The sequence below is a fragment of the Nerophis lumbriciformis genome, linkage group LG19 (genome assembly GCF_033978685.3).
Source record: "Nerophis lumbriciformis linkage group LG19, RoL_Nlum_v2.1, whole genome shotgun sequence".
Lineage (NCBI taxonomy): Eukaryota > Metazoa > Chordata > Actinopteri > Syngnathiformes > Syngnathidae > Nerophis > Nerophis lumbriciformis.
In genome coordinates this window covers 8642992-8656607 of record NC_084566.2, presented here as the reverse complement: position 1 = coordinate 8656607, position 13616 = coordinate 8642992, and the positions used below count along the sequence as shown (strand labels likewise).

Below are 13616 nucleotides of genomic sequence, written 5' to 3'. Positions count from 1 at the left end.
ATTTTTCCTGAGGAAATTTTCAAACTCTGCACTGACCAGACTTGGCCCATTGTCTGTAACCAGACTTGCTGGGATGCCATGAGTGGCAAATATGCTTCTCAATTTCTCAATAGTTATTGAGGAGGTTATGGACTGCATTGGGATGACCTCCAGCCACTTGGAGTAAGCATCGATGACAATCAAAAACATTTTTCCTAGAATGGGCCCGCAAAAATCCAAATGTAGTCTCATCCATGGCTGATTTGGCCACTCCCAGGGATGCAGCGGCGCGGCCGGAGGTGTGGCCTGGTTAGCTTGACATGTATGGCATCTGCGCACTGCTGCCTCCAACTCCTCATCCATGTTGGGCCACCACACGTAACTCCGGGCTAAGGACTTCATCCTCGAGACCCCTGGATGAGCTGCATGTAGCTCTTCCGTCATTACCTGCCGACCCTGAGGTGGTATTACCACCCTTGTCCCCCACAGAAGGCAGCCATCCTCCACACTCAGCTCATGCTGTCTTTTCATATACGGCTTCACTCGTGGATCAGCACATACCTTGGGCCAGGAACCATGTAACAGCCATTGTTGCACTCTGGACAATATTGGATCTCGTCTGGTCCAGTCCCGGATCTGCTTGGCTTGCAATGGTGTGCCATTCATGTGTTCCATCGGCATTGTTACCTCTTCCTCGCGTGGTGTACTGCTGGGCATGACTGGTAATGGGAGTCGGCTTAAGGCATCAGCGTTCCCATGTTTCGAGCCTTCCTTGTATTCTAAGGTGTATTCATAAGCTGCCAAAAGCAAGGCCCACCTCTGCATTCTGGCTGCTGCCAACTGTGAAATGCTTTTGCTCTCACCCAAAAGACCCAGCAGCGGTTTGTGATCTGTGATGATGGTGCAGTGCTTGCCGAAAAGATATTGATGAAATTTTTTTAGGCCAAACATGATGGCTAGTGCCTCCTTTTCCAATTGAGAGTAACCCCTCTCAGCCACTGTTAGTGAGCGGGACATGTATCCAATGGGCTTCTCTGAACCATCTGTGAAACGGTGAGATAGAACGGCCCCCACACCGTATGGCGAAGCATCACAGGCCAGATAAAGTGGCTTTCCGTCATCAAAGTGTATCAATAGTTTATCAGATTGGAGACACTTTTTTGTTGCCTCGAATGCTCGACTCTGATTCGTCGTCCATTTCCACGCATTTCCCTTTCTCAACAGTTCGTGTAAAGGCTCCAAGATGGTGGATATGTTTGGCAAGAATCTGTGATAGTAATTTAGCATTCCAAGGAACGATTTCAATTGTGTCTGGTCAGTTGGCTGAGGAGCATTTACAATGGCTTCAACTTTATCCGCCACTGGATGGATACCGTTGCAGTTAATTTTGTAACCGAGATACACTACCTCGGGTGCCATGAACACACATTTTTGTCGTCGCAAGCGAAGGCCTGCAGCTGCAATTCTCTCAAGCACCTCTCCGAGATTTTTTAAGTGGCTAGCATCATCCTTCCCTGTCACTAAGATGTCGTCCACTCTCACCACTACTTGAGGCAGTCCTTGCAATAGACCATCCATGGTGCGCTGGAAAATGCCTGGTGCCGAAGACACTCCATACGGCAATCTTGTGTACTGGTATAGTCCTCGATGTGTGTTTATTGTTGTGAACTTCTTTGAGTCCTCATCTAACCTAAGTTGCTGGTATGCTTGAGACATGTCCAGTTTGGTAAATTTTTGTCCACATCCTAATACTGCTAACAAGTCCTCTGTTTTCGGGATTGGGTAGTTATCTAATTTTGACACTGGGTTTACAGTGACTTTATAGTCCCCACAGATTGTAGTTGTTTTGTCCGGTTTTATGATGGGCACAATGGGGGCGGCCCACTCTGAAAAGTTCACGGGTTCAAGAATGCCTTCCTTCTCCAGTCTTACTAATTCAGCCTCAACTTTGTCTTTTAGTGCATATGGCAGTGGTCGAGCTTTGAAATATCTTGGCTTGGCATCTCGCTCAACATAGATTTTTGCTGAGGCCCCGACTAGCGTGCCCAGTTCCTTCTTAAAAACATCCTCATGTCTCGTAAGTAGCTCATCTAAGTCCTGCTGCATACTTAACCTCAGGCTAAATACAGTGCTCCAATCTATTTTAATTGCTTTCAACCAATTTCTGCCCATGAGATTTGGGCCCTCTCCCTTTACAACCAGTAATGGTAATTGTTTAGCCTGCCCTCTGTAGTTGACTTGCACATTCAGTTTCCCTAACACTCCCACCTTGTATTTGGTGTAGGTGTATAGTTTCACGTGTGTGTGTTGGAGTCTTCCTCCCCCCATCTTTTGGTACGTGTCCTCAGTAATTATCGTCATGCCTGCTCCAGTGTCAATTTCAAATTCAACGTCATGTCCATTTATTCGTATGTGCTCTTTGTATGGTTCCACTTTCTCCTCCATAGTCAGGTTGTAGAGTGTGTGTGCATATTCTACGTTTTCGGTCTCATTTCCCAACCTGTAAGTTGCACCTGATGTTGGTCCTTCAGGTTTCCTTATCTGCCTGGCACTACGACATTTTCTGGCCAAGTGCCCCCTCTTGTGGCAATTGTGGCAAACTGCATCAATGAACCGGCAGTCTGTCGGCCCATGACTACCACCGCACCTGAAACAGCCACTCAGTGGGACGCGCCGATCTGCTCCTAGCTGGACTTTGTGGACCGTTCCTTCTGCCCCAGTTAGTTGCAAGTCGGCCAGGTCCTTGGATGCTGTTTCCATTGATGTGGCCAAATCAATGGTGCGTGCCAGAGTCAATTTTTCATCATCCTCAGACAACAAACGACGTTGGATGCGATCCTCGTTGATACCACACACTAGTCTGTCTCTAAGCATGTCATCTAATGCAGTTCCAAATTTGCAATGTTCTGTGAGCCTCCTTAGCTCTGCAACAAACGAAGAAACAGACTGACCTTGTTGTCTCAATTTGGAATGAAATTTGAATCGTTCCACAATCAAACTGGGTTTTGGCGCAAAGTGATCCGTTAATTTCTGAAGCATCTCCGTCAATGTCATGTCTGTATCCGCCGGCTTACCGGGCTGGCACAAATCCCGCAACACTGCATATACTTTGGCCCCACACGAACTCAGGAAAATTGCCTTCTGTTGTCCTTCGTCTGTGATTTTGTTAGCCACGAAGTAAAAATCCAGTCTTTCAGCATACTGTTGCCAATCATCCGTAGCTTGGTCAAACTCCGTTAAATTTCCAAACAACGCCATTGAAGTCGTGATTTATCCTCGTCGCCAATGTAGTAAAGTGAAGTACTTCTTATGATGCTCAACTAGAACTTTTAATGAAGCCCAGCACACAGATACAACATACACAGCCGTTAGCTCTACTGCTGTCAAAACACTGCTAGCCGCGTTGCCTAGGACCCCACCTGAACCCCAGGTGGTGGTCCCGGTGCTGCCTGAACAAAAAGGCATTTTAACATTACAACAACTGACAATCAATTTAATTTAGGTGAAACCAACATTAATTACGGCAGTATCATTTAAAGTTAACGCTATGTTGACAGCACCTTTGGAATCGGACGGTATTTAAAGTAAAAGTGGACTTTATCGCATTATGTCGTTGTCTGGGGTTGTAGCGGGCAGTGCATGAGCAAAGATCATATATTGAGAGAGGATGAAATCTGTGTTGGCCGTGTAATGAGGTGGCAACTTGTCCAGGATGTACCCCTCCGTCCGCCCAATGCAGCTGAGATAGGCTCCAGCACCCCCCGTGACCCCAAAAGGGACAAGCGGTAGAAAATGGATGGATGGATGGATGATCTACCGCATGGTGATATATAGCGCACATTATGTCCTGAACAAAGCACATTTGCAGTCAGTTATTTCATCTTCTTTTTGTCACTTAAAAAAATACTGAGGACATAACCTTGGTGTCCTCAATGGTAGTTACGGCCATGCAGACTACTGGCTTACCCCACCGACATCCCCCCTCCATAACTCTTCCTATGCATGTGTCCTCTGTTGTAGCTGTGTGTTTGTGTAGCGTGTGTGATACGTCCAAAACGTGTGAGGTCCATCACTAAATCAGCTGCCTTTTACAAATTTAGTATCCATTGCGAAGAAGCACACACTGCAGTTCAATCAATCAGATCACTGATCCCATCGACCTCGTCTTTGATTCATCGCCATGTTGCATTTAATCGCGCTTTTCCATGCACTGCGGCATCGCAGCACTGAATTAAATTGTTTTTGCAAGACTCACGGTTAGGAGAGGTTTTTGAGTGCTTCAAAGCATACCAGTAAGTGTTGTACATGCAGCATGTAAACAGTGAAATTAGACCTCAGAGTGTATTTGTGATGATTCACATTTCTGTTGACACATTGAAAATTGTGTTCAATGAAAACAGACACAATGCATGTTAATATGACATCAGTGGTCCTAAAACGTTTTTCACCGAGTAACACTTCAGAAAACACTTAGCTCTCCAATGACCACCCTAATGACAACAGCAAAATACAGTAGCGTAGTAGTAATATACTCATTAAAACAAGGCAGAAGTTTTATTTAATAAATATATTTAATATTTGTGGCCATTGTAACATTACGCACAGTTCAAACAGTAACACTGTGTTTAAATACAGGAAAATGAAACAGTGTACTTAAATAACGAATCAAATCAAATTAACTGCACATAATGTGAGGACTCCATCATCCCTACAAAAACTGTCCATTGTTACCCAAATAGCAAGCCCTGGATCACCAGCCAGCTGAATAAAAAGAAGCTAGCCTTCAGAACCGGTGATCGGGACGAGTTGAGGAGGATTCAGTGGCAGCTTAAAGTTCAGCTGCAAGAAGGGAAAGATGCCTACAGGAGGAAGCTAGAGGCTAAACTCCAACAGAACAACACTTGTGATGTGTGGAAAGGCATGAAAGCCATCACAGGCTTCAACAACAAAGCCAAACTGCTGGATGGGGGTGTAGATAGAGCCAACGAGCTGAATTTGTTCTTCAATAGATTTAGCAATGCACCCCTTACTGGCCCTCCCCCCAGTACTCCTGTCCTCACACCTACCCTGAACATCAATACACAAACTCCTTCTCAGTTACCTGCCACCTCTGTTTCTTTTCCCCCCACTGAGAAAGCCAGCCCGGTGTGTCTGACACCTGGACATGTGAGACGACAGCTGGAGAGAGTCAATCCAGCCAAGTCAGCAGGCCCTGACCGAGTCAACCCCTGGGTCCTGAAGACTTGTGCTGCTCAGCTAACTGAGATCCTGCACTTCATCTTCAACCTGAGTCTGAAGCTAGAACAGATACCAGTGCTATAGAAAACATCCTGCATGTGGACAAGACCAAGGAGCTGGTCATCGACTTCAGGAAGAGAATGACCCCGGTGGAGCCCATCAACATCCAGGGCCGGGAGGTGGCAGTAGTGAGGCAGTATAAGTACCTGGGAGTCCATTTGAACAGCATACTGGACTGGAAGGACAACTGCAAAGCTGTTTACAAGAAGGGCATGAGCAGACTCTTTTTCCTCAGGAAGCTTAGGTCCTTTAATGTGTGCAGCAAGCTGTTGGAGATATTTTATCAGTCTGTTGTGGCCAGTGCCCTGCACTTTGCAGTGGTTTGTTGGGGGAGCAGCACCAGCAAAAGGGACTCAAACCGGATTGATAAAGCCGGCCAAACTATTGGCACGCAGTTGAAGGCGTTTGTGTCAGTGAGGGACAGGAGGACACTGGACAAACTGCTGGCCATCATGGACAATCCTGCCCACCCACTCCACCTGACAACTGAGGGACATCGGAGTTCATACTCCAACAGGCTCATTCAGCTTCCTTCCTGCGATTCAAGAACTCCTTCATTCCGCACTCCATCCAGCTGTATAATCACTCGCCATACAGCAATAGATGATGTCTATTACCTGACACCTGACATGTTAGCTACTTCTCTTTGTTTTTAATGTATATTTTCTATTTTCTGCTGGATCTACTCTCTATTTTATGCTGCTGCTGTCACATATACTGTAATATTGTACATGGTAATTGTTATTTATTGTATATATGTTATAGACATACTATAATATATCTTTATATATAATATAAAGTACACATATTATGTATATATTTGTATATAAGTTATATATTATATCGCTATATTTAGTCTATTTATACCTGCATTGTCCTTTCCATCCTTACACTTTCCATCATTGTACCTGAGCTACTGTGTTGAACAATTTCTCTTGTGGATCATTAAAGTTTGTCTAAGTCTAATAAAAGTTAAAGTACCACTAGATGGAGCCCACAGTTTGAGAATCACCGGTCTACATAACATGTAATGGTGGTGCTCAAACCCAGCAGGCACAAGACGTTGAGCAAGTCAATCTTAACGTTGAAACAACATGTTTTTTTGACGACTTTTAATCAATGTTGAGTTCTGAAGTTGATTTGACCGTTGAAATTTGGTCATTTTTCACCCAACAACATGGATCCAATGTTAGACGTGAACATTGTCTCAATTTACAGATAAAATTATTTTGCAAAGTTGTTTTGAAGTCAGTTTTTAAGAACATGCATCTTTAATCAACCTTGTATCGTCTTGTGCCTGCAGCGTTGCACGGTTTTTGTTTTTGTATGTATGTATGTATGTCCTTGTGGCCTGCCTTATTTACGTGTTCAAAATTCATCCTGCAGGCCACACCAGCTTTGACTGCGTCCCCATCCCATCAGCCATGTTGTAGTCTTTAGTGTCTCCATATGTTGAGTCAAGACCGGACAGAACAAACTGAAACACATCAAACAACTTCTTCAGCTTCTTAATATTTTTATGGATGAATGTATGTCGTTCGGACGTTTGTGGTAGAACACCACAGTGTCTAGCAGCAGTTTGTGTGATGCAGTCGGTAAGGCTGCCAGCAGATAGGGCACATTTTTGATTGCTTTGTTTCTCTGATTTGGTATCTCTTCTGTTCACTAACATTTTAGTAAAATACTTTGTAGGACAAGCAGCTGTTTCTTTGCACATGTATGAAGTGAGAATACATTGTAAGTGTTTACATGATTATCGTGAGTTATAATTGTTGTTTAAGTAAGCAGAAATAGTTTTTGATAATGTTGCCTGTGGCAGAATTCTAGTCAACCTTAGGCAAAGTCAGTAAAACTGCCAAAAAAACGTGCAAAAGTATTTACAGTGAAATGTGTGAATGAAATATGTTCTGCAGTACACTCATTCGCCACTAAGCGCTTCCAAATTCAAAATATATTTATTGCTGTTTTACTCGTCAAAATATTCTTATTTAAGCAAATTATATGTATTTTTCTGTTAAATTAAGCATTTTTAATCATAAATGATAAATGGGTTGTACTTGTATAGCGCTTTTCTACCTTCAAGGTACTCAAAGCGCTTTGACACTACTTCCACATTTACCCATTCACACACACATTCACACACTGATGGAGGGAGCTGCCATGCAAGGCGCTACCAGCACCCATCAGGAGCAAGGGTGAAGTGTCTTGCTCAGGACACAACGGACATGACGAGGTTGGTACTAGGTGGGGATTGAACCAGGGACCCTCGGGTCGCACACGGCCACTCTTCCACTGCGCCACGCCGTCCCTAAATGTAAGTACTGTACCTGTAGGTCAGGTACTGTATTGTTTTACACAGATCAACATTATGCAAGTTGTAGTATTTTCATATATGGTTGTGTTTAAGAGATGTGTGTATTACTGTACTTGTTTATATGTATTAGAGTACAGTACATTGTTACGATACTGACGCATATCGATATTAATCAAATACGATATGAGGAGGAATCATACATGCTTGATCAAGTGAAATACGTCAAACAGAACAATGGTAGGTATAAAAAACACTAACTTTATGATTATTAACTGTCTAGAATGGACTTATGCTGTCTTTAAATTGAAGAGGAGTGGTAATTGTTTTTCGAGCGACACTTGGCGGCAGTCATTGCTCATTAATTATTTTCTGTCATGACCCCCTGGGGAACAGAAATTTTCCTATGTGATACATGTGTATGCTATGGATGGATGGATGTGTGTGCTATGAAGTGATATCAGTCTATAGCACACACATCAATCAGCGCATTCCATCAACTGTGTCTTCCTCTTTTTACCATTTTAGATCGGCCACATAATGACTCAAAATTCAATTTCTTGCCTAGTTGCTTTTCTAATGGTTAAGCTTGAGAGAGAGAGAGAGAGAGTGTGTGTGTGTGTGTGTGTGTGTGTGTGTGTGTGTGTGTGTGTGTGTGTGTGTGTGTGTGCGTGCGTGTTTAAACAGTTTCCTATGTGGCGCTTGTGTGCCAAGACAGATCATTTAATTCTCTTTATCACTCTATGTTGTTAATCATACACGAAATGGAAGACCTGACCAAATTGTCTGGACTAATCTTAGCAACATTATTAAGCAAATAATTGCAATATATTGCTAAAGTATGCCGACCGTTAAATGTATCTTTCTTAGCATCTTTGGCATACCAGTTGTAATTACGGGTGTAATGATCCAATAACATTGATATCAGATATCAGTCCGAAATCAGAATAAAAACAAGTATTGGATAATATAGGCCTGGATCGAAAATATTTGATTTCTTGCGAGCTTAGCAGACAGATAACAGATTGTCTCCATTTGAGAATATTTTAAGAGTGTTTACTTCAAATAACGGTAAAAGTGAACATACAGAAATAAATGCCAGTATACAGTAACGTACATGAAATACAATATTTTTTGTGACGTCCCAACTTAAAAGTAATGCATTAAAACTAATGTGCTAGCTTATTGCTAATTTACATTGAATATGCCATATACATGCTAATAAATAGCATTAATGATTTTACATGATCATTTCAACACCTCTAATATGTGTTAATAAATCCAAAACTAAGTCAAACAGCTGTTTGTTTACAATCAAACAGCTGGTGTGTAGTAAGTACAATACTTACAGTATATACACTCTGTAGGACTCAACAATAGACAAGACTGGCACATTCAGCTAAATAGCAAAGACTACTTTATCTCAGTGCTGCTTTCGATACCGTCGATCATAACATTCTATTGGAACTTATTAAAACATGTATTTTTGTTTGACTCCTATCTTACTGACAGGATGCAGTATGTTCTGTGTTCCCTTCCAAGGTTTCTCTTCGTTCCCATTGGGTTGAGTTTTTTTCTTGCCCTGATGTGGGATCTGAGCCGAGGATGTCGTTGTGGCTTTTGCAGCCCTTTGAGCCATTTGTGATTAAGGGCTATATAAGTAAACTTTGATTGATTGATTGATACTTCCTGATCACCTAGGACATACTGAAATAAATGCTTACTTATATTTTGTATGAAAAAACACGAAATTAAACAGTAGGCATGGGTGATGTGGCCTAAAATCTACATTGTGATACATATTGCAGCCTCTTTGAATGATATATTGCTTGTATTCGTAATGACGTCACGTCTGGCTAATTAAATATTTGTGGTGGTCAAGCCAGCGTCTGTTCTCAATGGGTACTCGGCACCAATTAGCCTTTCTCGAAGAAAAATGTCCAATGCTTCCGTTGTTTTGGGCTGTCCAACGGAGCAGAGCCGAAAAATGCATGAGTTTGCAGGTACCACTCATTAAATATGTATATATGTATATATATATATATATATATATATATATATATATATATATATATATATATATATATATATATATATGTCTTAATAAGGTTATCCAAAAAATAGTGCTCGATACCGTAGTAAAGCGCAATATATGTATGTGTGGGGGAAAAAAATCACAAGACTATTTAATCTCTACAGGCCTGTTTCATGAGGGGTGGTACCCTCAATCATCAGGAGATTTTAATGGGAGCATTCGTATACCATGGTTTATATAGGGCACAGAGTGGGTGGGTACAGGCTGGCTTGGGGCGTGGTGATTGGCTCATGTGTTACCTAGGAGGTGTTTCCGTCTATGGCGGCATGCTGTGACAATTTCGCTGCGCTTGTTGAGGGATGACAGGTCTGGACGGTAAATAATAAACAGTTTCTCTTTCAAGCATAGGTTGCATCTTTTATTACCACTATTGTAAGGTGTGCTGGATGCAAGAATTTGCCATGTTATTGAATATTCAACATTATTGTCTTTGAGGTCCCAAATGTGTTTGCTGAGTTCTGTGGTATTTCGCAAGTTTTTGTTCCTGAAAGAAGCCTTGTGATTGTTCCATCTGGTTTTGAATTCTCCCTCGGTTAATCCTACATATGTGTCGGATGTGTTAATGTCCTTGCGTATTACCTTAGATTGGTAGACAACTGATGTTTGTAAGCACCCCCCGTTGAGGGGGCAATCAGGTTTCTTTCGACAGTTACAGTCTTTTTTGGTTTTGGAGTCGCTCTGTCTGGGGGCCGACGGCTCATTTGCAATTGTTTTGTTGTGGTTTGAGATGATTTTTCGTATATTGTTCATGCAGCTGTAGCTCAATTTAATGTTGTTCTTGTTGAATACTTTTCTTAGGGTGTTGTCTTTGGGAAAGTGTTTGTCAATCAGATTGAGGAATTTGTGTCCAATGTTAGTTGAGACGTACCAAAAAGCCCTTGATGAAAGCGGATACAATTTCACCCTCACCTATGAACCCACGCCAGAAAACCAGCCAAAAAAGAACAGAAAACGAAACGACATCATCTGGTACAACCCCCCATACAGCAAAAACGTCTCAACTAACATTGGACACAAATTCCTCAATCTGATTGACAAACACTTTCCCAAAGACAACACCCTAAGAAAAGTATTCAACAAGAACAACATTAAATTGAGCTACAGCTGCATGAACAATATACGACAAATCATCTCAAACCACAACAAAACAATTGCAAATGAGCCGTCGGCCCCCAGACAGAGCGACTCCAAAACCAACAAAGACTGTAACTGTCGAAAGAAACCTGATTGCCCCCTCAACGGGGGGTGCTTACAAACATCAGTTGTCTACCAATCTAAGGTAATACGCAAGGACATTAACACATCCGACACATATGTAGGATTAACCGAGGGAGAATTCAAAACCAGATGGAACAATCACAAGGCTTCTTTCAGGAACAAAAACTTGCGAAATACCACAGAACTCAGCAAACACATTTGGGACCTCAAAGACAATAATGTTGAATATTCAATAACATGGCAAATTCTTGCATCCAGCACACCTTACATTAGTGGTAATAAAAGATGCAACCTATGCTTGAAAGAGAAACTGTTTATTATTTACCGTCCAGACCTGTCATCCCTCAACAAGCGCAGCGAAATTGTCACAGCATGCCGCCATAGACGGAAACACCTCCTAGGTAACACATGAGCCAATCACCACGCCCCTAGGCCAGACTGTACCCACCCACTCTGTGCCCTATATAAACCATGGTATGCGAATGCTCCCATTAAAATCTCCTGATGATTGAGGGTACCCCCCCTCATGAAACAGGCCTGTAGAGATGAAATAGTCTTGTGATTTTTTTTTTCCCCACACATACATATATATATATATATATATATATATACATACATACATATACATCCATCCATCTTCTTCCGCTTATCTGAGGCTGGGTTGCAGAGGCAGCAACCTAAGCAGGAAGCCCAGACTTCCCTCTCCCCAGCTACTTCGTCCAGCTACTCCCGGGGGATCCGGAGGCGTTCCCAGGCAAGCTGGGAGACATAGTTTCCCCAACGTGTTCTGGGTCTTCCCCGTGGCCTCTTACCAGTCGGACGTGCCCTAAACACCTCCCCAGGAAGGCGTCCGGGGGACATTCTGACCAGATTCTTGAACCACCTCACCTGGCTCTTCTCGATGTGGAGGAGCAGCAACTTTGCTTTGAGCTCCTCATGAACGACAGAGCTTCTCACCCTATCTCTAAGAGAGAGCCCCGCCACCCGACAGAGGAAACTAATTTTGGCCGCTTTTAACCGTGATCTTGTTCTTTCAGTCATAACCCAAAGCTCATGACCATAGGGGAGGATGGGAACGTAAATCAACTGGTAAATTGAGAGCTTTGCCTTCCGGCTCAGCTCCTTCTTCACCACGATGGATCGATGAAGGGTCCCCATCACTGCAGACGCCGCACCGATTCGCCTGTCAATCTCGCGATCCACTCTTCCCTGACTCGTGAACAAGAATCCGAGGTACTTGAACCCATCCACTTGGGGAAAAATCTCCACCCCAACCCGGAGATGGCACTCCAACCTTTTCTAAGCGAGAACCATGAACTCGGACTTGGAGGTAATGATTCTCATTCCAGTCCCTTCACACTCAGGTGTAAACCGATCCAGTGAGAGCTGAAGATCCTGGCCACATGAAGCCTTCAGGACCACATTAACTGCAAAAAGCAGATACCTAATCCTACAGCCACCAAACCGGATCCCCTAAACGCCCTGACTGCGCCTCGATATTCTGTACATAAAAGTTATGAGCAGAATTGTTGACAAACAGGCAGCCCTGGCAGAGTCCAACCCTCACTGGAAACGGATCACACTTACTGCCGGCATTGCGGTTCAAGCCCTGACACCAATCATACAGGTAGCGGACCGCCACAAACTAGACAGTCTAATACGCCATACTCTCTGAGCACTTCCCACAAGACTTCCCGAGTGACACGGTCAAAGGCCTTCTCTAGGTCAAAGTTTTACGACCAGGACAAAAACCACACTGCTCCTCTTGAATCCCAGGTTCGACTATCTGACATAGCTTAATTTCCAGTACATCTGAATAGACCTTACCGGAAAGGGTAAGGAGCGTGATCCCATGATATTGGGAACACACCCTCCAGTTCCCCTTCTTAAAGATGAACCACCACCCCAGTCTGCCAATCCAGATGCGCCGTCCCCAATGTCCACACAATGCTGCAGAGTCTTGTCAACCAACATATTCCTACAGCATCCAGAGCATTAAGGAATACCGGGCGGATCTCATCCACCCCCGGGGCCCTGCCACCGCTGAGTTTTTTTAACTACCTCGGCAACCTCAGCCCCAGAAGTAGGAGAGCCCACCACAGATTATCTAGGCACTGCTTCCTCGTAGGAAGACGTGTAGGTGGGATTAAGGAGGTCTTCGAAGTATTCCCTCCACCAATCCACAACATCCTGAGTCAAAGTCAGCACCACACAATCCCCAACATATTCGGTGTTGAGATTGCACTGCTTCCCCCCGTGAGGTGGCGGATGGTGGCCCAGAATCGCTTCAAAGCTGTCCGTAAGTCGTTTTCCATGGCTTCGTCCATCTCCTCCCACCAACCACCTTGCGGCCACAGCTCCAATTGGCAGCTTCGACAATAGAGGTATGGAACATGGTCCACTCTGACTCAATGTCCAGGCGCCTCCCTTGTGACATGTTCAAAGTTCTTCCACCTGAAGCTGAACCCGCTCAAGACTGTAGAGATCAATCTCACGGGACCTGAGGTGGACCTCCCACATAGACACGATCACAAAAAAGGCACAGCAGAGGATGCACTTCCTGTGACAGCTCAAGAAGTTCAACCTTCCCCATGAGCTGCTGATCACCTAATGGGCAGGTAGCATCACTGCAGACCCCTCACACCCAGGTCACAAACTGTTTAAATTATTCCCCTGTAGTAGGAGTTACAAATCATTACATGGCAAAAAAACCCG

The 13616-nt window shown here is 43.7% G+C and overlaps 1 protein-coding gene across 1 annotated transcript in view; it reads right to left on the bottom strand.

The window, feature by feature from the left end:
* pcdh10b (protocadherin 10b) overlaps window positions 1–13616 on the bottom strand; it is an 875015-nt gene that overhangs the window by 245993 nt on the left and 615406 nt on the right. The window lies entirely within an intron of this gene.